This window comes from Halichoerus grypus, chromosome 2 (assembly GCF_964656455.1).
Source record: "Halichoerus grypus chromosome 2, mHalGry1.hap1.1, whole genome shotgun sequence".
Lineage (NCBI taxonomy): Eukaryota > Metazoa > Chordata > Mammalia > Carnivora > Phocidae > Halichoerus > Halichoerus grypus.
This window is the reverse complement of record NC_135713.1, coordinates 65,892,738-65,918,911: the sequence shown is the minus strand read 5'-3', so window position 1 is coordinate 65,918,911 and position 26,174 is coordinate 65,892,738. Positions and strand designations below refer to the sequence as shown.

General features: G+C 38.8%; 2 long non-coding RNA genes across 2 annotated transcripts in view; both read right to left on the bottom strand.

Annotated features, from left to right (window-relative positions):
• Positions 1 to 26,174, bottom strand: part of LOC118528545 (uncharacterized) — a 288,557-nt gene that overhangs the window by 137,865 nt on the left and 124,518 nt on the right. The gene's annotated exons all lie outside the window — the stretch shown is intronic.
• On the bottom strand, positions 10,284 to 12,511 carry LOC144380959 (uncharacterized). Its single transcript, XR_013445318.1, has 2 exons — positions 11,797 to 12,511; positions 10,284 to 10,681 (listed from the first exon to the last, which is right to left on the bottom strand). It is a non-coding gene; the product is annotated as an uncharacterized LOC144380959 (long non-coding RNA).

Genomic DNA, 26,174 nt, shown 5'->3' with positions numbered 1-26,174 from the left:
GGTAAATGTTTTTTCACCCCCTCACTTTCAATTTGGAGGTGACTTTGGGTTTAAAATGAGTCTTTTGCAGACAGCATATTGATGGGTCTTGCATTTTTATCCAATCTGATACCCTGTGTCTTTTGATTGGGGCATTTAGTCCATTTACACTCAGAGTAACTAATGGAAGTTATAAATCTAGTGCCATTATATTACCTATAAAGTCACTGTTACTGTATATTGTCTCTGTTCCTTTCTGGTCTATGTTACTTTTGGGCTTTCTCTTCACTTAAAGGATCCCCTTTAATATTTCTTGCAGGCTGCTTTAGTGATCACAAATTCTTTTAGTTTCTGATTGTCCTGGAAGCTTTTTATCTCTCCCTCTATTCTGAATGACATTCTTGCTGGATAAAGAATTCCTGGCTGAATATTTTTCTCATTTAGCACCCTGAATATACCATGCCAGTCCTTTCTGGCCTGCCAGGTCTCTGTGGATAGGTCTGCCACCAGTCTAATGTTTCTATCCTTGTAGGTTACAGACTTTTGTCCCGTGCTGCTTTCAGGATTTTCTCATTGTCTCTGAGATTTGCAAGTTTCACTGTTACATGTGTTGACCTATATTTCTTGATTTTGAGGGGGCTTCTCTGTGCCTCCTGGACTTGAATGCCTGTTCCCTTCCCCAGATTAGGGAAGTTCTCAGCTATAATTTGCTCCAATATACCTTCTATCCCCCTCTCTCTTTCCTCTTCTTCTGGGATCGCAATTACTCTAACACTTACCTCTCAAATTCTCCCCCCATAATCCAGTAGTTGTTTATTTCTCTTTTTCTCAGCTTCCTTATTCTCCATCATTTTGTCTTCTATATCACTAATTCTCTCTTCTGCCTCATTTATCCTAGCAGTTAGATCCTCCATTTTTGATTGCATCTCATTCATAGCCTTTTTGATTTTGACTTGATTAGATTTTAGTTCTTTTATTTCTTTAGAAAGGGATTCTCTAAGTCCTCTATGCTTTTTTCAAGCCCAACTAGTATCTTTATAATCGTTATTCTGAACCCTAGTTCTGACATCTTATTTATATCCATACTGATTAGGTCCCTGGCAATCAGTACTGCCTCTTGCTCTCTTTTTTAGGTGAGTTTTTCCATCTTGTCATTCTGTCCAGAGAAGAATCAAAGAACGAGAGAACAAAATACTAAAATGGCAACAACAGCCCCAGAGAAATATATACTAAAGAAGTCAGAAGAGATTTGAAACCAAAATAAATAAATAAAGAGAGAGAACATAATCAGACAGGTGAACAGAACAGACCAATACACTGGATCCTGTGTATATTTTGGTCTATTTGTTAGAAAACTAGATCCCAAAATTGTAAAGAAAAAAAGACATTTATATACAAAAATAAAATCAAATACAATGAAAGGACAGAATGTAACTGAAAAAATGAAAATTAAAAGACAAGACAAAACAAAAAAGAAAGAATATAAACAGACAGGTAACAGAGCAGAGCTATACACTACATCCTGTGTGTATTTTGGTCTGTCTGTTAGAAGAGACTACATCCCAATATTGTAAAGAAAGAAAAAGTGTTTATATATATATATATTTATTTTATATATATATATATATATATAAAATAAAAATATATGTAAATAAAATATATATATAAAATTAAATACAATGAAATGATAGAATGTAACTGTAAAAATGAAAATTAAAAAAGCCTTTAAAAATAGTTGATAAAATAAGAAATTGGTTGAAAAGGAACGAGAAAAAAATTAAAATTGAAAGACTAAAGAATCATGAGAAAAAAAAACATGAATTCTGTATACTATTTTCCCCTAGCGCTGGAGTTTTGCAGTTCTGTGTGATCGGTAAACTTAGTCTTAGCTGGATGTTCTTGCTGATATTCTGGGGGAGGGGCCTGTTGCACTGATTCATTCTCAAGTGTCTCTGCCCTGGGCAGAATTGCACCCCCCTTTGCCAGGGGGCCAGGCTAAGTGTACGGCTCCAGATTGCTCTGTGTGGCTTTTGTTCCCTGAAGGCTTTTTGCACAGCTTTAGAGGATGAGAATGAAAATGGCAGCCTCCCAATCTCCAGCCCCTGAGCCAAAAGCTCAGGGTCCCACTCCTCAGTGCACCCTCAGGGAAAAGCAGTCCATCACTCCTGTCTCCCTGGTCTCCGTCTGCCCTCCATGCTCATCCAGCCCATGACCAAGCTTTTCTATCTCAGGCACGCGATCCCGCTTGAAGTCTCCAAACCCTGCAAACTCCTCTGGTGTGGATGTGATGTTGGCCTATAGTTCTCTTTTTTAGTGGTATCTTTATCTGGTTTTGGTATCAGGGTAAGGCTGGCCTCATAGAAAAAATTTGGAAGTTTTACTTCCTTTCTACTTTTTGGAACAGTTTGAGAAGAATAGGTATTAACTCTTCTTTAAATGTTTGGTAGAATTCACCTGTGAAGCCATCTCATCCTGAACTTTTGTTTTTTGATTACTGATTCAATTTCTTTGCTGGTTATCAGTCTGTTCAAGTTTTCTATTTCTTCCTATTTCAGTTTTGGTGGTTTATATGTTTCTAGGAACTTATCAATTTCTTCCAGGCTGTCCCAATTTGTTGGCATATAGTTTTTCATAACATTTTCTTATAATTGTTTGTATTTCTGTGGTGTTGGCTGTTATTTATCTTCTCTCATTTGTGATTTTATTTATTTGAGTCCTTTCTCTTTTTCTTGATAAGTCTGGCTAGAGGTTTATCAATTTTATTGATTTTTTCTAAGAACCAGCTCCTGTTTTCATTGATCTGTTCTATTGTTTTTTTAGTTTCTATATCATTTATTTCTGCTCTAATCTTTATTAGTTCCTTCCTTCTGCTGGCTTTAGGTTTTGTTTGTTGGGGTGTTTTTCTAGCTTCTTCTGGTGTAAGGTTAGGTTGTTCATTTGTGATTTTTCTGGCTTCTTGAGGTAGGCCTGTATTACTATACACTTCCTTCTTGGAACTGCTTTCTCAGCATCCCAGAGGTTTGGGACCATGGTGTTTTCATTTTAATTTGTTTCCATGTATTTTTAACTTCTTTTTTTATTTCCTGGTTGACCCATTCATTGTTTAGCAGCATGTTATTTAACCGCCATGTATTTGTGGTCTTCCCAGATTTTTTTCTTATGGTTGACTCCCAGTTTCATGGCATTGTGGTCAGAAAAGATGCATGGTATGACTTTGATCTTCCTGAATTTGTTGAGGCCTGTTTTATGGGCTAATATGTGATCTATTCTGGAAAATGTTCTGTGTGCACTTGAAACAAATGTGCATTCTGCTGTTTTAGGGTGGAATCTTCTGAATATATTGGTTAAATCCATCTGTTCCAGTGTGTCACTCAAAACCATTGTTTCACTCATATGTGGAACATAAGAATAGCACGGAGGACATTAGGAAAACTGAAGGGGTGGAAATCAGAGGGGGAGATGAACCATGAGAGACTATGAACTCTGGGAAACAATTTGAGGGTTTTAGAGGGGCGCGGGATTTGGGGATGGGGTAGCCCGGTGATAGGTATTAAGGAGAGCATGTGTTGTAATGAGCACTGGGTGTTATATGCAAATAATGAATTATGGAACACTACATCAAAAAAAATAATAATAAAGATAAGAAAATGGAAAAAAAATTGTTTCCTTGCTGATTTTCTGTTTAGATGATCAGTCCATTGATGTAAGTGGGGTATTAAAGTCTTCTACTTTTATTGTATTATCATCAATTGGTTCCTTTATGTTTGTTATTCACTGTTTTATGTATTTGGGTGCTCCCATTTGGGTGCATAAATATTTAAATTTGTATCTTCTTGTTGGATTGTCCCCTTTATTATTATATAGTGTCCTTCTTTGTCTCTTGTTACAGTCTTTGTTTTAAAGTCTAGTTTGTCTTATATAAATATTGGTATCTTGGCTTTCTTATCACATCCATTTATATGGTAAATGCTTCTCCATCTCTTCACTTTCAGTCTGCATGTGTGTTTAGTCTCTTGTAGGCAGCATATAAATGGGCCTTGTTTTTCTATGCATTCTGTCTCTTCATGTATTTGATTGGAGCATTTAGTCCATTTACACTCAAAGTAATTATTGTTAGATATGTATTCATTGTCATTTTATTACTTGTTGTATGGCTGTTTCTAAAGATTTTCTCAGATCCTTTCTTATCTTTCTTTCATGGTTTGCTGATTTTCTTTAATGATATATTTGGATTTCTTTCTCTTTATTCTTTGCATGTTTATTAGTCGTTTTTGATATAGGGTTACCATTAGGTTTCTATATAACATCTTCTGCAAATAACAGTCTACCTTATGTTGATGGTTGTTTAAGTTTGAACCCATTCTTTTCTTTTGTCCTCCCCATGTTTAAGGTATATGTTACTAAATTTTATATCCTTGTTTTGTGTGAGTTCCTTGACTAAGTTTTTTACAGAAATATTCATTTTTACTGCTTATTGTGTTTCCTACCTTTATACTGTCACATTTGGTCTCTCCACTCAAAGAGTCCCCTTTAGTATTTCTTGCAGGGCTGGTTTAGTGGTCATGAACTCCTTTAGTTTTTGTTTGTCTGGGGAACTCTATTTATCTCTTCTTCTATTGTGAGTGACAGCCTTGCTGGATAGAGTATTCTTGGCTGCAGATTTTTCCCATCAGCACTTTGACTATATCATACCACTCCCTTTTGGCTTGGAAAATTTCTATTGAAAAGTCTCCTGCTAGCTTTATGGGTTTTCCTAGTAAGTTACTGACTTCTTTTGTCTTGCTGCTTTAAAATATTTTTCTTTATCACTGTATTTTGCACCTTTATCACTATATATTTGCATAAATACAATATGTCTTGGTGTAGGTCTGCTTTTGTTGATTTTTTTTTTTTTTAAAGATTTTATTTATTTGACAGAGAGAGATACAGCGAGAGAGGGAACACAAGCAGGGGGAGTGGGAGAGGGAGAAGCAGGCTTCCCGTGGAGCAGGGAGCCCAATGCGGGGCTCGATCCCAGGACCCTGGGATCATGACCTGAGCTGAAGGCAGACACGTAATGACTGAGCCACCCAGGCGCCCCTGCTTTTGTTGATTTTGAAGGCAGTTCTCTCTGCTTCCTGGATCTGGATATCTGTTTCCTTTCCCAGATTAGGAAAGTTTTCAGCTATTCTTTCTTTCTTTAAGATTTTATTCATTCATTTGAGACACAGAGATGCAGAGAGAGAGAGAGAACATGAGCAGGGGAGAGGGAGAGAGAGAAGCAGGCTTCCCACCAAGCCAGGAGCCCAATGTGGGGCTCAATCCCAGGACCCCGGGATCAGGACCTGAGCTGAAGGCAGACACTTAACCATCTGAGCCACCCAGGCGCCCTTCAGCTATTATTTCTTCAAATAAATTTTCTGCCCCTTTTTCTCTCTTCTTCTAGGACTCCTAAAATACGAATGTTATTACATTTAATGTAATAACATAATGGAGTCTGAGTTCCTTAAGTCTATTCTCATTTTGCATAATTCTTTCTCTTTTGTTCAGCTTGATTACTTTTCATTATTCTGTCTTCTAGGTCACAAATTCATTCTTCTGTTTCTTCCATCCTGCTGTTGATTCCATCAAGCGTGTTTCTCATGTCATTTATTGAGCCCTTCTTCTCTGCTATGTTATTCCTTATCTCTGTGTTAAGGGTCTCACTCATGTCTTCCACTTCCTTATGGTCATTGCTTTAAATTCTCTATCAGGCATGTTACTTATATCTATTTTACTTAGATCTCTGGCTGTGGCCTTGTCCTGTTCTTTCATTTGGGATAAATTTCTCTGTCTTCTCATTTTGTCTTCCTCTCTGTGTCTTTCTGTGTTAAGAAAGTCAACCATGACTTCTACTCTTGAAAGTAGTGACTTTATGAAGAAGAGGTCCTGGAGTGCCCTACTGTGCATGTCCCCTGTTCACCAGAGCCTGGCACTTTAGGAGAGTATCCTTTGTGTGTTGCTTATGCCCTTCTGTTGTGTCTGAGTCACTTTTCCTTTCAGTGCAGTCATCTGCACTGATTCTCTGCCTGTTGTGGGCTGTGCTTGCTCTCTGTAGTGTTAATGGGACCCAGGCAGTCCAGCTCTGAGAGGGTGTGCCTGCTGGGGAACTTGGGAGCAGGGCAGCAGTGTTGGCAAAATTTGTGCTGGGTCTCTAGTCCTATGCGGGATCCCGTGAAGTGCTACAGTGGCTGGAGGCTGCGTCTGGGGTGGCTGGGGGAGTGCCACTGGGCATGGTACACAGTGGCAGCTGTACAGCTGGCAGCTGGGTGGGGCATGTGTGCTAACAAAATTTGCCCTGAGCCCAGGGCAGAGGCTAGCAGTCTTGGAGTGGGTGAGTCCTCAGGAGAACTTGTGGGCCTGGCACTCGGCTAGCTGGTTAGGTACCAAGTGTCTATGCAGCCCTGCTTTCCAGGTGGCTCTGTGTTTATGTTGGGGGGCAGGGGAGGAAAATGGTGCCTGCCAGTTCCCTCATTTTTGGAGAAGTGCCCCACCATGCTCCGAAATCCATATGAATAGATCTGTCTCCCATTTGCCCCCAGCATTGTATAAACTGCTGTTTTTATGTTCCCTCTCTGTGCAGGCTGCTGTCTCTTTAAGGGTGGGGACCCAGCTATCACTTGCCCTCCCAGCTCACACAGTGCTGAGTCAGCTGACTTTAAAGCTCCAGGTTCCAAGTCCCACTGGTTTTACAAACTCAGAATTCAGTCCCTCTGGTTTTTAAAGCCAAACATTATGGGGATTAGTCTCCTCATGTGAGCTCCCTGATGCAAGGACCCATTTTTCTGCCCTTTCTGTGTGTGCAGCTCTCTCCCTTCTGCAGGCAGCTCCCTCTGCCTCTCTGTCCTTCCTAAGCTTTCAGATGCAGCTTCTTCATATTTAGTTGTGGAGTTTGTTCTGCCAGTCTTCTGATCACTCTCCAGTTTATTGACTTGCATGTGGATGATATCTTGTTGTAAACGTGGGACAGAGAGAGCTCAGAGTCCTCCTACTCAACCATCGTCCCCCAGACTCCTCTATTGTTGTATTTTCAATTAAAAGGAAAAATTAATTTTAGAATTGTCATCTTCATTAGTAACTGATTCATCTGAAGCTTCATATGAAAACAGTGCTCTTTTCCATTTAATGGGATGATCTTTCTTTTTTTTTTTTTTTCAGAGAGAGAATGGGGGGAGGGGCAAAGGGAGAGAGAGAATCTTGAGCAGACTCCATGCTGGGCCTGAAGTCTGACATGGGGCTCGATCTCACAACGCTGAGATCATGACCTGAGCCAAAATCAAGAGTCAGATGCTTAACTGACTGAGCCACTCAGGCACCCCTAGTAGGACAATTTTTAAATTTAATTTCTATTTATAAGCCTGATATTTGTTTCATAATGTTGCAGCAGTTTTCAAACCCAAAAATTCTAAACTCTTTGAAAAGTGATAGCTCCCTAATATGCTTTACAGCAGTATCCATGTGTATGCTATGATTTTAGAATTATTTACAGACAAAATTTACTTCCTTGGTGACAGCATTTCCTATACCCTTGCTCATGTTTGTGCAGAAGCTCTAGGGCCCAACTTCCAAGATGGACCACCAAGCCAGTGTCACAACCTGGGTCCCACCCTCTCTTTCCCAACGCCGCCGGTGCTGTTGTTGCCACCACCAATCTAGACTCAGGTCCAGCCCCAGCCATCTCCTTGGGGTCCCCTCCGCATCCTGGTCCACCCCAGGCTTATTTGTTTGTGCTAGGTGATGTTCCATGTATACATTGCTGTCTGCAGCCCCTGGAACCTGCGGGTCTGTGCCTGTCAGTACACACCCCTGAAGTAGCCCCTTTGTTCATGAGCGCACTCCTTGTCCCATCAGGCTCCACTTACAAAACACAAGTTCAAAGGTAAAATTACTAAGCATGTCCAAACAGCAACAGCAAAACATTAAAATAAGCATAGGGCTCCTTCTGGGAACAGAGTCATGTGCCACTGCAAGGCTTGTACACCCATGAGCCTGGCCCTCCTGGGGAGGGAAGACTTGCAGTTGGCTAGGAATTAAATGGGATGTGACCATGTTATGCTGTCATCTCAAGATCACAACAGGAAGAGAGACTTCTTTCCTCTGTATTTTACTGTACTCATTTCTCAAAAATGTAGCCCTCAGCATTTCTTCTGATCTTGCAGTACCAGAAGCTGAAATCTTAATTTGTAATTTGCCCTGCATAGCAAAAAAAAAAAAGTTTTTTTTAATTAAGGTTGGAACTTCTTATTAAGATGAAATCCAATGGACCTGCGATGGCCTGCTAGCTTTTATCCACATGTAATACTTGTAGACATTAGCTTTTTTAAGGAAAAAATGCTTCTCCACATTTGAGCTAACCAAAGCTATTTTTAATAATACAGATGGCCAGAGTCATTTGACCAGGATGGAGGCTTGTCAGGGTTTTCATGAGAGCATATTTTATTCGCCCCTCAGAAGTCTTGCATCCTGAGAAAGCAATTCCAACAAGTCCCTATCAAGCCCTGGAACTCAGACCTCTCTGACATTGCCCCTTATGCTGCTTATCCAGAGGTCATTCTCCACCTTGTTGTCTTCATTAACTAGAATAACGGTCATCCCAGCTCTGGTTTGTAACTGCCTTGGTATTGTAACTAATGGTCTGTTATTTTTGTCATCTACTTTCACCTTTCAGGACCTCTCTCCTTCCATTTCTTTTCACAAACCTATATCAAAGTTCTGACTTTTGAATCCTTCATTTGTAGTTAGCAAAGAAGCCATATTTGTAAGTTGAGTATGTATCTATATATAAGTTCTCCTTTTTCTATCCAAGTTACCAGGTTTAATGCTGTTTATCTGTCCCTAAATTTTATAAAGCAATTTGTTTCTGAAGTATTTTCCCAAATCACATACACATGTATCAATATTTGTATACTCTCCATTTTGGTTCTCTATTACTGAATATTTCCACCATGCTATGTGTGCTAGCTATACTTGTAGGCGCTCAAATGGCAAGAGCTGGACACATACTGCAAAAACCACTGCCTCTGAGTATGTTGTCTTGCTCTCCTATAGCAAGCATGTTCTGCAGGGTATCTACTTTCCATGGTCTTTATTTCTGCTAATTATTTTGGGTCTGGTCAAAAATTTTTATTCTTAATGGCTAATACAATGTTTGAAAGTGATAGAGTTGGACATGCCCCAAAGAAAGCAAGGAAAATGTCATGCTGGATGCTATAATTATACTAGTTGTAAGGCAGCTGGTGTTACCCTCAAAGAAATAGATGTGAAAACAGAGGGTGAAGCTCAGCAGACAATTCCAGGATTAGAAATACAGTGACATTAGAATGGCATCATAAGTATCTCTGTAGCCTGGGATAATTGACCTGCTATTGTTTGAAAAACACCTAGAAGAAAACTGGGCCAGAAGCATGTCATGACTTCAAGTCATTTGAAGAGAATGGAAGAGGCACTGTCAATATAAAACGCCAGGAACGCATGGTCTTGACAGCTGTGCTGTTAACAACCCTACGTGACATTGTTAGCAGTCCTATTTCCCAAAACACATCCTCCTTGCCAAACAGGGTGTGTACATCTTATACAACAATATCTAGAAGTCATCACTCTAAGAACTATTGCCATTCAATGTAACCTAATCCTAAAATAATTACTCAGCTAACATGAGTTCATTATATTTAAGTTAATTTTCCATTTAAATTATACCTTCAAGATTATCATCTAGCTATAAAATCATAGTTGGCAACATCATCTCTATCAAGACCAAACACTTACAATGTTTAAGACCCTGGAGAGATATAAAGGTAGGACAAATTGCCTCAGTGCTCAAGGAGTTTAGCTTAGTTTGGGGAAAATGAAAGTGCCAGTGAGCGTGTATTGAGAACAAAGGCTACATGAGTTCTGAGCTTAGAGAGAAGGCCCAGGTAGTCAGGGAAAGATGTGCAGGGCAGGTGGAACTTGGGCTGGATGTTGTTTAGGACTGGGCTTCCATATGGGGAGAGAATGGTGAAGATCTCAATGCAGGGGTGTGGAGGCAGGAACACAAAAGAGGTCTCGAAAGTAGGATGAAGAGGGGTGCCTGGCTGGCTCAGTTGGTAGAGCATGTGACTCTTGATCTCAGAGTAGGAGGTTCAAGCCCCACATTGGGTGTAGAGATTACTTAAAAATAAAATCTTAAAAAAAAAAAAAAAAAGGAAAAGAAAAGAAAGTAGGATGAAGAGCCCAAATTACTCGAAGAGCTCATATAGGGCAGCAGGGACGGTGATGGCATTAGTCAGGAATTGCTTGGTTGCATGTGATAGAAACCCAGCATGAACTAGTTTAATCAAAAAGGGGAAATCAGGATAGCAGACTGTCTTACACAGAAATCTGGCACTGAACCTAGGAACAACTGGAACCAAGGCTTTTGTTGTCTGTCCTCCTGCTCCTCTGGGCTCGTGCTTCATCTTCTCTTGGACTCTGCAGACCACACCACACAGTAAGAAACATGAATGCTAACACTGCCCCCAGTACCACATCTTACAGCCTCAGCAATTCAGAGCCAGAGGGGCAGAAGGGGCTTTATTCCCATTTCTAAAATCCCTGAAAAGGACATTGACTAGGGTATAGGATCAGTAGATTAACATGGAGATTCCTTCAGGAAGCCTAGGGATTAATGCAAGGGATGCAGGGTAGTTTAGGAAGGGATGTAGTTCTAAAAAAAAAAAAAAAAAAAAGTGTTTGAGAAGGAAAATGGTTATACTAAAAAATATATATTACATATAGAAACAGTATCCATAAACATAGAAATTCATATCCAAAATGAAAAATGCAACATTTTGTGTTTCTTAACTTGGAATTACAAATGCTTAAAACCTCACATCAAAATGCTAACCTAAAATAGAATTGATTCATTCCTATTATTCTCCCCCCAAAATAGTTAATTTCACCTGCAATTATTAGAGTGAAATGCATTTATATTAAGGACTCACTGCTGCTTTGTATTCTATGCCAGCATTTCACCAAATCCACATTCCATCTTCCTGCTTTTCTGTCTTTGTTTAACTAAGGCAGCAGCATATAGAACTCTTTTGCAAATTAAGCTGCTCTTTCTTCTAGTTGGAGTGAAACCTTTTTATAATGATAATTGAGGGGAACTGAGCTAGCCCCCAAAGTATAGATTAACTATGTTATATCACGATTTTATGGTGCATATTATGTTTTGAGGCCTAAGATTTTACTAATTTCATATAATAAACCATATTATAAGGAATCATTACTGCCTTCATTCAGAAAAGATTGTATAACAGCTTCTGACTTGAATAGGAGCTCTGAATATTTCAATGCTATAGTGAAAAGTAAAGTTAGAAGCATGATAGAAAAACTAATATTTGTTTTATGGCATCCTTGACACTTTAAGAAATGTAGTTTCTATATCCAGTGCTCCCTTCAGAACAGTTTTGCCATTTATTTCCTGGAACATTCTCCTTTGTTGCACCCCAGTGCCTTCAACCCAAGTCTGTCCTACCATGTACCCCAAGCCCAGGGCTCAGCCTCCTGGGAGCAGGAATCTCGCAGTATCACAACACCTAAAACAATGCCGGAACCATAGTAGGTATTCAGTAAATATTGAATAAATGAATGAATTATATAAAGGGTTTGTATTCATAGACACAGCTTCATAAACACAGAGTAAAAACATCCCTCATGTAAAAACAGCAAGATTAAAATGGAGAGGTCAGTGAGGCAGGGACAAAACAGCCTATAATTGCTTCCCTCCTTTAAAAATGTCCCTTCATATGCATAAATAGTAAGCTATTGTTTACCTACCAAAGACAAATAATTCCAACTTCTTCCATTTCAATTCTGTTAGTGCTTGGGAATAAAGCTCAGTCTCTAAAGAACAAAGAAGTTTCTTGCCGAGAGTTGGCCAGATGGCTCAGAACACAGCTCTGAAGTCCATTCTGATTGTCCAGTGTTTCTTTTGATAAATAGCATGATTGCACTGCCTGGAAAAGTAATTCCTTCTATCAGAAGACGCTGGCAATAGAGCCATTCTGGACCATAAAAACTGTAAAAGGAAATGGTAAGAGTGTCAGCAAATTCAATCAGTAGGATGAGATCAGCTTTTATTGGGTTCCTTGGATAACCAGACAGCACATACCATACTCTGTGAATTAAATCTATCCAAGCCCAAACATCCAGTTTCACACAGCCCATGCCACATGTCTTTCAGCTGCATCCAAGACATTTTCCTAATTAGCAAAAATGAAGAGCATATGGTGGGAAGGAGAGGGAGAGCAGGTACCAAGAGTTTGAGGTGTGTATGGGGCAATCCAGAGGGACATATGCAAGAGCAGATATAAAAGGCTGAAAAGATCAGGGATGGTCTAAATTATAGCTAACATGTATTAAACATTTGCTGGGCCCTGTGCTAAGAGCTTCACCCATGTGAACTCTCATGAGCCTTGCAACAACAATTATCTGAGTGCATTCTACTTTAATCCCCACTTTACAGTTAAGGAAATAGAAGCTCCAAGAGAGAGAAAATAACCAGTTCACAATTAACAAATGGTAGAACTGGGATCTAAGCCAGTGTATTTCTGAATCCAGAGTCTACAACCCTCACCCCCACATATACTGCTTTGTAGAAGAAAGTTCTCGGTTTAATCTCTTCTTTCTCCACCTTTCGTCACAGCCAAACCATTGTCTCTTTCCTTCACATTCAGTTTAATTGGACCTCAACAACAGCTGTCACTTCCTATCCCCACCACTCCGTTGGACCTGTTCTCACTGTACCAGTTAGGATGTTTTGGGATACAACTGGCAAAATACCCAACAGAAAGTAGTCTAAATAAAGGGTTTTTGTTGTTCTGTTCTGTCTTTTTGTTTGTTTGTTTTGCTTTTTTCACGTAACCAGAAAACCTGAAGCTGAAAGGCCTGGTATTTGTTCAGTAGCTCAATAATGTTCTCAGGGACCCAGCCTCTTTCCATCTTTCTGTTCTCTGCTTTTCTACACGTTGACTTCTCTCCTCCAGCCAGTTGCCCCATGATTGTAAGAGACCTACATTCCCTCACCCAATTGCACCCAAAGTGTGAAAGAAAGGGACAGGAACACTGCTTATACATTTTTCTCTTTACATAAGGCAAGAAATCAGCCACATTTCCCTTCATGTCTCATTGGAAGTATGTTTTAGGGGCATCCCTAACTGTAAGGGATGCCAGGGAGGCAAGTATCTGGCATTTTTATAGTCTCAATTGTGGACATCAGGTTCTAGGACCTACCAACATGAAAAAACGGAAGGGTTGTTGTGTAAGCCAAGAGAAGTTTCTGCCACCTACCTGCTAATCCAGAGGAGTCTTCAGCCCTGGCTGGACTGGCCTTTTCTTGTACATGACATTGGTGCCTGATTTCCTACTTCCTTACACTCTTTCTTTCCAGGCCCAGCTTCTTACCTGTCTTGCCTCCTACCTCTTATGTCATTCCTTCTCTCACCTCCTCCCAATGCCTCTTCATCACTGGTGAAATAAAGACACTCAGGCTCATTCCAGATCACACAAGTGCCTTTAGGGATTAAGCAAAAAAAAAAAAAAAAAAGTGCGGACGGGGTCATGAGTGATAGATAGGGAACACTGGAAACTGGTAAATTGGAGACTGCATGCCTGTTTAAAAACACCCCAATTCACATTTTAAGAGCACTGGGCTAAGAGAGATTCATCTGTAGGCCAAATGTATCCTGTGAACCTTCACTTTGAAACATCTGAATGATTTCCATTGCTTCAGTTCTAGTATTTCTGCATGTATTTCCCCAAGTATGTTAACATCTGTGTCCATCTCTTCTTCCTGGGCTCTACATTTCCCAGCCCTTCTGTGAACGGAATGTGAACAAGTGACATATCACCGAGGTTGAAAGGGTTTTAAATGGATGCTCTTTCTCATACTTTCTCCTCTAGTCAAATACAAATGATTCGGTGGAGGACTATGGGATGGTGGAGCCACAGAGTAGAAGTGGACTAGATCCCTGAATGACAGCATGGAATAGAGCTCCCTCTTGTACTCTGCTCTGTAACATGAGTGAGAAATGTATTCTGTTAAGCCACTGAGATTTGAAGGTTGTTTGTTACAGCAGTTATCTGCCTTGACTAAAACAGAATGTACATTTTTGTGGAAGTGAAAAATATCTTATATAAGCAATAAAGTCCGTCCCCTACTGCTTCATTAATTTATATTACCTTTTAGGGGTCTGTAGGCATCTCAACCCTGGAATAAAATAAGGTGTGTCAGTAAAGATTTGTTAATTGTGTTTATCTTTTCCAAGAACCAAAACTCTTAGTTTTATCAATCTTTTCTATTGTTTTCCTGTTCTCTGTTTCATGTATTTCTCCTCTTATCTTTCTTATTTCCTTACATCTGCTACTTCGGGGTTTTTCTTCTTTTTCAAATTCCTTGAGCACTAGAAATTTAGGTTCTAGTTAGATTGTTTATTTGAGATCTTTCAATTTTTTTGATGTATGAAGACAAGGTATGCATGGAGAAAGATGGGTTATAACAATAGCAAGTCAAACAAGATTGGTTGTGGAAGCCAAGATTAGAGAAATCAAATGCAAGATGTGTGCCTGGAGAAGGTAGGGAGAGAAAATAGACAGAGAAAGTCGATTTTCAGTTTCTCTCAGGGTTGACACTGGCTGATTCTTTGGTACTTTCCTCTTATACTCAGTAACCTCTCCCTCCCACATTGTTTTTTCTATTCAATCTATAATATCATTTGCACTTTTTACTTTTTGATCTTGAAATATCATTTGAATATTGGAGTTGTTTTATATATTGTCCATCAACATGAGATGATTCATGGTATAACCATTAAGGGTGATAATGTCATCCCAGCCTCTCTAGCTAAAGAGATTCTCCATTTGGGAGAAAAATGACTTAAGTCCAGAGCAGGAATTTCAATTAGTTTAAATTAAGTTTTTTTGGAAAGAAAGAACACAGACTCACTCAGGCTAAGTCAAGGAAAGTGGGTTAATTATAAAAAGAAACAAACACAGATACCTTGTGGGAATCCAAGAACAGAAACAAGTGAATCCCACCAAGACAGAAGTTGCATTGGGGGAAGCTCTAGGGACTTCTGCAGCAAAGTCCACACATCTTCCCTCTAATAGCAATACTATTGAAGGGATTCAATTACTCTCTATACCTCTTTTTCTTTTGGTACTGATTCTTTTTTTTTCAGCTTTATTGAGATACAGTTGACATCTAATATTCTGTAAGTTTAAGATGTACAACGTGTTGATTTGATGCACTTATATACAGGCATACCTCATTCTATTGTGTTTTGCTTTATTGCACTTCACAGATAATTGAATTTTTTCCAAGTCAAAGGTTTGTAGCAATTCTGCATTGAACAAGTCTATCAGCACCATTTTTCCCACAGCGTTTGCTCACTTCATGTCTGTGTGTCACAATTTGGTAATTCTCACAATATTTCAAATTTTTTCATTATTATATTTGACTTGCTGCAACCTCAGGATAAAACTTTAATGGGTGAGGAGTTGCTTCTTATGGATAAGCAAAGAAAGTGGTTTCTTGAGATAGAATCTAATCCTGGTGAAGATACTGTGAAGATTGTTGAAATGACAACAAAGGATTTAGAATATTACATAAACTTAGTTGATAAAGCAACAGCAGAGTTTGAGAGGATGGACTCCTATTTTGAAAGAAGTTCTACTGTGGGTAAAATGCTATCAAATAACATCATATGCTATAGAGAAATCATTCATGAAAGGAAGAATCAATCAAGGTAACAAACTTCACTGTTGTCTTACTTTAAGAAATTTCCATAGCCACCCCAATCTTCAAGCAACCACCACCCTGAGCAGTCAGCAGCCATCAACATCAAAGCAAGACCCTCCACCAGCAAAAAGATTATAACTTACTGGAAGCTCAACTCGTGATGAGACATTTTTAGCAATAAAGTATTTTTAAATTAAGGTATGCACATTTTTTTTTTTAGATATAATCCTCTTACACACTGAATAGACTATAGTATAGTGTAAACATAGCTTTTATATGCAGTGGGAAACCAAAAAATTCATTTGACTCTTATTGTGACATTCACTTTATTGCAGTGGCCTGGAAGTGAACCTGCAGTATCTTCAAGGTACGCCTGTGCTGCAAAATGATTACCACTGTGGTATTAGCTAACACCTCCATCACATCATGTAATTGCCAGTTCTATGGTAGTATGGACTCTTAATTCTCCTCCATTACTAACTGGCTCAACATCAACTCCATAACTTTTCTACCTCAAAACTTATTGATTCTTTCTTCTTTATAACTTCTATTTGTTCATGCACCCTCACAACTCCTTTTCCTGGGACTGACGTTACCAAGCTATTAAGTCTCAAGGATGAGCTTCATAGATCTGTGGCATGTAGTTTTATCGGTGTTTATGTTGAAGCCTGTGTGAATAGGCAAGACACGATGTGTGCATTCTTTTGTAAATAAGCATAAACACTGGCCACAGCTAAATGTGTGAGAATACATAGTTGTTCCTAGCAGGGATCAGGATCTGAAATGAATTTCACAGTATAGCTTCCTACCTTCATCTACCAACCCTACCTGACACAGATACATCCAGTAGTTTTTAAAATATAGGTAATTTTAATGATTTTTGGATAAAGTAATATAGGCAGATAGAATTTCCAAATATTACACAAGGATACCCAATAAAAAATGAAGACTTCCTGACCGCCTGCCCCAACCTCCTATTTCTTCTCCCTAAAGGTAACCATTGTGCTTCCATGATTTTTGTACAAATGGATTCAAATTTAAATAAGCAATAGTAACCTTAATGGTAAAGTAGGGGAGAAAAGCAATCTTACCCAATTTACTTGGACAATTGTGGAGGACTTATGGACCTGCAGGATGGGCTCCTTTTCTTCTACCAGGAACCCTAATGAGTCTCACTGTCCATCTAGAAACCTCACAAATTCCAATAACACAGAGCTGAGTACCTCCACTAAATCCCAGCAAAGGCTCTTTGTATAAGTCAGGAAGCACCTTTTAGGCTCCCTCCAAAATGTGTGAATTGGTAAGTTAAAGCCAGCTGGTGCCTCTATCAAAGGAAGACCAGATCTTATGGCAAAAACTGTCCCATTATATGAAACTGTTACAGGAAGAAAAGTCTATGCATTCAGTAGGAGACCCACAGAAGCCCAACCTGATAAATCAGATTCTCACCCACACCTTCTGTCCTCCCACAGGACGCCCCACACCCCAGGAAAGTTTTCTCTCTCCAAATAACAAATGAAGTTCTTAGTCAGAATAAATTTTGATGCTTCAGGAAATCCCATAAACCTTTTGGTGATATTGGTAATGTCTCTCTCTCTCTACTCACATGACACAAAGATAGCTGGAATTACTAATGACCATGTAAAACCTCTATGGGAGCCCTGTCTAAGGTTCTTTCCTCCACACAATCCTTTTTCTTACCTTTTGAGTCCAAGTAATACACTTCTGTTTGCAACCCCTCTACGCAATTCCCAATTCTGCAGTAATTTCCTATACTGCCCCACAAGAGGATGCTAATCTTATCTTGCCCAAGAAATATCAAAAGATGTAGTTAGCTCTCTAGAGGCTGATACCCTGCCACTTCTTAATGAAGATTTAGGACAAGGGTACCCAAACTATAGCCCACAGGTCAAATCTGGTTGTCCGCTTATTTGTATAAGTAACAATTTATTGGAACACAGCCATACTCATCAGTTTATGTATTGTCTCTGGTTGCATTTGTGCTATAACGGCAGCATTAAGTAATTGCAACAGACACTATATGGCTCACAAAGCCTAAAACATTTGTCATCTGACCTTTTACAGAAAAAGTTTTTTGATCTCCAGTTTTGGCCTCTAGGAAGTTAGATGGGACACCCTATCGTAAGCATGCTTTTAGCAAAATACATAAGACCTCGTTAGAGCATGCGACTCTTGATCTCAAGGTCGTGAGTTCAAGCCCACATTGGCATGGAGCCTACTGAAAAAAAATAAAAATTGATACATAAGACCCGACAGACAGTGATTTTAACATAATAATATTTATGCTTTCCTAACTTAAATTCCAGAGTTAGCCGGGTTCCAGGTTTATAGAGTCAACAGTAGCATCAGAGACCCAGGATCTTTACCCTTTTCTATCCTGCTATCCTCAGCAGGTTGACTTACCACTTCAGAGTCTCCAGATGGCTACAACAGCTAAAAGCATCCTCATCGGAGAGCATCCAAAAAAGAAGGAAAGTAAAGGGCAAGAAGAAACTTTTTCTTGTATAATTCTCTTTTTTTTATCATGAAAGCAAAGCTTTCCCAGAAGACTTTAGTAAAAATTCCCTAATTGGGTTGCATGAGCATCCTTGGACAATCACAAAGGGAACTGAGATTGCTGTGATGGGTTTGGAGCCATGGTTTTCATGCCTGGTTGCATATTAGAATTACCCACAGAGTAACCAGCAAATTAGAAAACACCAGTATTTGTGTTCCATTCATTTCCTGGAGCTAAGCATATTCCCCATGAACAAAGGCAGATTTCATTTGTCTGGGAAGAAAACCTAATAGCTGATGATGGCTTTCGGGTAGGCAACCAATGGTGTTTGCCACAGTCATGTACAGGGACATTGAAGTAATTCAGATAGATAGTGGGACAAGGGGGGGGAAGAGACTGTGAGCAAGAATCTACCCAGAATCCTCAATGAAAGAGAAGAAACACCCAAAAATTTTCTGGGCAACAATTCCAAGGAGAGTAGAAGGCCATGGATTCCAATGGGGAAGGGACAGGCATATAGAGACCACAGGAGCTGGGGAGTGTCAAGGGAGGCAAGGAATATAGGAAAGTAAGGAGTTCTGAGGATACAGTTAGTTCAGTATTGGCATGCTGAGGGTAAATTGTCTATGTTATATCAAGGTTGAGGTGTCTAAGAAGACTAATCAATCTAGAGTTCAAAAGAAGAGTTCTTTATAGGGTATTTTTGAGAATGATAGGCAGGGGACTACTAATAATTTCCCCAGAAAGCAGATGTAAACTATGTATGTCCTGAGAAAATCCTATCTACAGGGATGGTGGAAATCATGAACCTGGGTGAGGTTGTTCTGTGAGGGGTGTAAAATACAGAGAAAGGTAAAGGTTTGCACCCTGGGATGCAACAAACATAAATCAAGTCTGCTGCCGATCATTAATGGACTGTAGATGTATAGAACTATCCTGAATTTCTGCTAAAGACAATAGAAATTCAAATGTTTTGCTTGACATATTTTTAAGCCTTGATGCTAAAGTGAAATCACACTGTTCTCAGCTAATAAGAATACTACAATTACTGAGCCAAACCCAAGTCTTCTAATTCCAGATCCCTTGGATTGAGTCCTCACTTAATCCAAAGCCTGATGTGCACATGACGGCAGAATCTGAGTGACTTTTTGGTCTCCAATGAAACACCCTGGGAAAACTGTTTTCCCTGCATGCATTTAAAAACAGTAACTGCTCTAGATCATTTAAGATCCTTTGTCAAGGGAATTCAATTAGCATCAGCCTGAGGTCACCCCAGGACTTCATAAACTTTTTCATCCTGTGAACTCCCCTGGGCTTTCCATGACTCATATCAACTGTCCCCAAAAAAGTAAGTTCACTTTTCATCCTACAGATTCTGCAGTAGCTCTGGTCTCCCTCTCAGTATCACATCAAATCTGAAAGGAGGAAGTGCCCGAGGGGAGGCAGTAGGTGGAGAATGCTGGGTCACCCACAGTTCATTGCCTCTTCCCCAAGCAGCTATTCAGGGCGCTGGGGCTGCTGTCTCTGTGACTTCCTGACAATAGCCCATGATCTCCCTATGGGTCAATTCCCAGTTTAGAAAACACTGGGAAAGTACTGAATGTCTATTTGGTATAATGACAAGCTATAAGTTAAATAGAACCCAGGAATGCTAAAATGATAACACTTGCCAAATTTGCTATATCAATTGTATAAGAATAGCAGCTTCATTCAATGGGCAAATATTTATTGTTTGCTATTTTAGTAAAACTAAATATGCCACCTTCACTGAACTAATGTAAGCTAAAAAAGGCATTCACCCACTGAGCCCTTAGTTCAACAAATACTTGAATGTCTACTATGTGCAAGTCATTGTACAAGACACAAGGTGAGTGAAACACAGTTCCTGCTTTCCAATAAATTTAAAAATCTAAAAATCTAAATAATATCTATGTTTTAAAAAGGTAATAGGATATTATATATTTCACAAAGGTGTCAACGTAAGCCCAGCATTCACCATTAGAATTCAAATGTGCTTGATCATGTTTGTAGGCTTGGTGTCATGGGCCTACCAGGAATCCAGCCACATGAGGTTCTTCATAAGAAGGTATCATGAAGGCAAGATCAAGAAGGTAAACCGGACCTGGTAGAGATGTGTTCATTGTCACAGTGATGCAATTATGAAAACCTGTGGCTGTCAATAGGATGTTTCCTTTGCCCCTTGAGTAAAAGTAGAAAGATGTTTTCATTAACATCTATAAGATATTGGGCCAGACAAGGACACAGCTTGGTACCCTTTTCTCAAAGAGAAAGGTGTACGACATGACCAAATCTTAAAGTGACCAAATATTAATGTTATCAAAGTCAGTCATTCAACAAATATTTATCAAAACCCTACAATATGGCAGAAGGGTTGTGTGGCCCAAGAAAAACTGGGTAACAAATAATGGGCATAAACCACAAAGTAATCAAGCTGATATATTTTAAATTAATAAGGTCCTTATTTGAATGGAGTGTCCAATTGGTGATAAATTTTTAAAGGATATATAAAGGCTAAAGTAGATTCAAAGGAGAATGGTAAGGATGATTAATTAGGGAAGGAGATTAGGTTCTATGAGAAAAGGTTAAATTAATTCCAGTTACTTAACTTGGAGAAGAGAAAACTAAGGGCTGACTTGACTATTATCTTACCTTCATAATCAGGAGGGGTTTTGTGTTTTTCTTTTCCTTAAAGGCCTTAACTTGAGAAAATGGGATAAAATTAAACCATTTTTTAGACATTGATTCAATCAATAAACACATCATATGGGACTGCCTTGCCTAACACAATAAGAGATTGCAGAAGCCCCAAAATGAATATAACATAGTCTCTGCCAGAAGAAGCCATTTCATGTGGACATAAGAAAGAACTCCTATGAACAGCCAGGTGATAAAAACTCAAGAAATGACTGAAGGAGCATATGTAAAAGAAAGGCCTAGAGATTGTCAAGAAGAATACTGACCACTATTCAAGACTGTTATGATGTGATCATAGAACTAGATGATTACTAAATTTCCTTTCTAGATCTGTGATACTAAAACCTGTACCCTGGTTTTACAGTCAACAGTTTCCTACAAAGTGCTGTTAAAAGTGATATATAACAATAGTATATATAACTGAATTTATATTTGCCCATTGATTAATGTTTTGATTTCATGTCAAATATTCTTGTGTCCATTTTTAATTGATCTTTAATTAAAAGCAATACCTAATGCCTTAGATTTAAGGAAAAATGTCTAATAATCTGACAAAGAGTTAAGAATTTAAACTATGGATCAAAATCCATAAACAGGTTGCAGCTATAAAATGAAACGACTATTGAGAATGTGACAACTTTATTTGAATTTGGGGGTTTCCGGTAGAATATCCAGTATTAAAGAAAATGGACTACAAAAACTTAATCAAGTCCTTTGCAAGAAATGTACTGAGGTACATAAAACCTTGACTCACAGAGTCACACTTAGAACATTTGTTGTTTAGCTAGAATGCTAGAGAGAATAGAAATGCTTGGAGCTGCCTACTAGATACTTCCATTTGGATATCCCACTGAAATTTCAAATTCAACAATTAAAGAAAAAAGACTGAGAAAGCCAGAGAGAGAGAGAGAAAGACAGAGAAAGACCTTATCTACTTCAACTCAAATTTGAGTTGTACTCATGTCTTTTAAATATATCACCCTCTTCCCAGAACTTCATAATAGAAATGTCAGCCTTCTTTGACTCCTCACTCTCCTTTGTCCCCAAAATTAATTCATTGAACAATAATGTATTGTGCACCTATCATATATCTGTCAACCTACTAGGGTTTAGGAGTGCAAAGATATATGTCACTGTATTTGCCCTCAAGTATAAAGCCATGTAAACCAATGTTCAGTCCCATGTAATCAGGGTTTGTTGGTTTGTTTGCTTAAATTTCATTGAGATCATTGTAAATCACATACAGTTGTAAGACATAATACAAAGTGACCTCTTCTGTACTTTGCCTCATTTCCTCCAGTGGTAACACTTTGCAAATCTATAGTATATCAAACTGGCATATTTATACTGATACACTCCTCCCATCTTATTCAGATTTCACCAGTTTTACTTGTACTCACTTGGGTGTGTGTTGAGTTCTACACAGTTGTATCACTCATGTAGGTTACTATATCCACCACCACAGTTATGATACTGAACAATCCCATACTATAAGAGTTGTGTTGCCCTTTTATAACTATACCCACTTCTCTCCCATTCACCTCCCCTATTCTTAACCTCTGGCAGCCACTAATCTGTGCTCCATTTCTAAAATTTTGTCATTTCAAAAATGTTACACAAATAGAATCATACAGTATGTAATCTTTAAGGATTGGCTTTCTTTTTTCTAAGCATAATACCTTAGAGATTCATCCAAATTATTGCATTTATCAATAGTTTGCTCCCCTGCAGAACCCAGCTTCAACCCACCCTATCTGCTAACACTGGAGCCATTTTCCTAAATCCTACAGCTCACAGTATGTTACTTCTCACCTCAGAAATCTTCACTAGCCCTCCTCCTTCAGCAGAACAAAGACTGAACTCCTCAGAGCCACCCAACCCTACTGCTCCTTCCAGGGAAATAAGCTCCAGGTTAATGGGACTGATTTCTAGTCCCCATATGGGACGTGCTTTATCCAGCCTCTAGGATGGAAATGTATGTTTCCTCCTCCTTCTCTGCCTGCACAAATGCTCCTGACCCTTACAGATTTAGGCTCAGTATGGCTTCCTTTTGTGAGGGTCTCCCAGTTCCCTTCCTTCCTCCACTCCCAAATTTAGGCTATTACTCCTTTAGGTTTCACTGTCATTTCGCTTGTATCGTTACTAAAGTATTTATTTCATCCTGCCTTGTGCTATAATTTACAAGTTATTCTCCTCCAATAGACTGTAAACTGATTCTAGGCTTGGTGATATAGATGCAAAGTACTAACTTGAGTTGTTGTCCATTTATCTTATATCAACACACCTGTGTGCCAAGGACTTGGCTACACCCTGGGTAAGGTGTGTAAATTCTCAAAGGATTTGGAATCTTGACAAAAAAAATATGATATGGTAAAAATAATAATAATACAAGGCAGTATATGATTTGTTTCTTAAGAGTACAAACAAAGAGCTATATTTACTCCACATACATCCAAAATGTGATTCTCTGTTTAACTTTGTTCCATTTGAGGTTCCCTAGAAAAATTTTCCAACAATAAAAAAATAGGAACAAAAAAAGAAAAGTGCCAGGCTTGTCGAAAATGTGGCAAAATCTATTTTAAATTTTTAGTCTTCACTTCTTTTTCTTTAACTGTAGTCTAAACTTGCTATTATCTCATAAATAATTAAACGTGATAGTGTGTTCAAAACTATTTCTACACAGTAAAGATTTTAAAATAAGAACAAAAGAGAACATGGTATTATAGTTTAAAAACCCCTTCTAACATATTTCTGTGGACATCAAACCCACTTCTGATAAATTAATGAAAATGCAGAAAGTGAGCTGCACATCAATAATGTTGCCGGTTCCAGACATTTTTCAAGTACAAGGTCTCAAATAATAAGACTCTCAAGAGCGAGGTCAAGGTGACCACTTGTTACCTGGAAGATGTGGACCAGACCATTTTTTAATAGTTTTCGCTTAACAATAAAAACAGAATCAGAAATCTCAGAACAGATACATATAAGATGATGGGCCAATGAATGTGTTGATCTAACTTGAAATTTATCAGGAAAACTTGACATCCCCTGCTCTTTTGTTTTTAAAAATAATTTACATAAATTATTCTCTAAATCACGAACAAGTAAATGTCATGTTTTTTTTCTAATAGAACCAGTATTCTATTCCTATAGTGTACTGATGGCATTCAATGTGTCTTCAGTTTAAAGAAAAGGAAAAAGAACTATATGTCATACTGACCTCTTAACATATATTTAAAAAAGGCCATAAATCTGTAAAAGCTAAAGTAGGATTGCTGGGGCCTCTCCTCCCCTGGACAAACAATTGTTAGAAGCTGATCATAAGGACTGTCTTTGAGGTTCTTATGTAAACTAAGTTTTCCCTTGTTTTTATTTCCTCAGGTTAAGCAAATCTTCTTTAGTTTCAAAAGAAATTCAGAAACACTGAGATCATGATTTTTATTAACTCTTAAAATTATCGTCAGTATCTCAATGGCATCTTTTGATAGGCCTTTAATCAGTTTTTAATCACATTCTCCCCAAGTACCAGGCACTGTAATCAAAATTTCCTTCTAACTTATTGGACCTGAGAGGAGTATAATCTTTTGGAAATTCCAACACATGCTCAGCTGAACACAGACATTTCCTTGGAGCCAAATTTTATTTCAGCCCTGTTTTCTGATTAAAAAATGAAAATGAAAAATATTTAACCATGACCTGTACCAAAGAAATGGACTGGCTGTCTGCATCTTCCAGGGGAAGTCAGGACCCACACAGACTCAGGACAGGGAGGTTCAGGCTAGCCGTGACAGATGATTGTTACTAATAAAACTGATTTATCTAAATGTTTCAACTTTGGGGCTTTTTTCCCTCTTCTCCTTTAATATTGAAGAAAGTCAGGATTTTAAAAAGGAGGTGAGAGGAAGGGAGCAAAACAGCACACTGGAGGGAAGTCGGAGGTGGAAACGGAGCCACGCGGGGAAATGCAATCAAAGTTTTTGATGGATCTACGTCATTGTATTGGAGTATAGAACCGAAAATAAGTTCAAACGAGAAAGAAAGGAGAGCGCCTTCAAAAGTCCGCCGGTGCTTTAATAACAATAAAAATAAGTTAATATAAAGGCTTCCCATCTCGTTGGTGTTTGGAATTCACACAGTGCACTCTTGCCCACACACATCTTCTTTCCTAACCCTCACAGTATAACTCTTGGCAGTTAAAAAACATTACTTAGTTTCACACCACCTCTTACTGCAGCATTCAACCGTACCAATGGCACACCTTCTCTTGGTGGCTCTCTGCAAGAATCTGCATTCTCTATCTCTAAAGAGGCAAGCAGAGTGGTGGATTCAGTCATACACAGCATGAATAAGATCTGCTAAGACTGTATTGATCCAACTAGATTATGGATTGTTGATTTCCTTGCGTGTCTGACCCTACTGCTCCGAGCCTGTGTCATGTACCAAACTGTAGAAGCTGCTCCTTAATGTGACTTCTGACGACGTGGGCAGTATAAGACATTCTCTCTTAATGGCAAACTTGATAGAATTAAAAGGCAACTCTAAGGGCTTCTCCATGAATAAGACAATTCTGTACTGTTACCTGACAATCTTTAATTTTTAAATTAATTTAATCTCAATTAAATCCACCTGCCTAGAATAGCTGCAATTTAACTGCAAAACCCTGGCCAAGCTCTCTTTATCCTATTTGTGAAATTCAAGCCTTCAAATGATTGGTGGGTCCGAAATGAATGGTAACAGTTTCTGATGGAGTTGGATTTACAAAAATATTTTACATCTTTTGTCAGTTGGTCATCTAGGACATGTTTAGTCTAAAACAAAGCAGAAACCATGAACATTATTTTTGTGGCCTGGGTTCTGGCCACATGAGACACACAAAGCCTCAGACAGAGCACACTGAGTCAGCACTGTGGTCTAGAATGAGGAGGAATGAGTCCTAGACTGGAGTTCGTGTCATGGAATGGAGCCCCATGTGGACCAAACAGCTAATGGAGTTGAGTCATCAGTCTCTAGGGGCTAAACCAATTACTTCCAAACTAAAGAGTTTTTTAGAATACAGATTCCCAAACCACTCCCTGGATCTAATACACCCACATCTCTTGGAATAGGGCTTATGGATCTGCACTTTTCAAAAGTTTTACAGGTGATTGGAGGACCAGTAAGTTTGGGGAAATAGAGGGCCAAAAC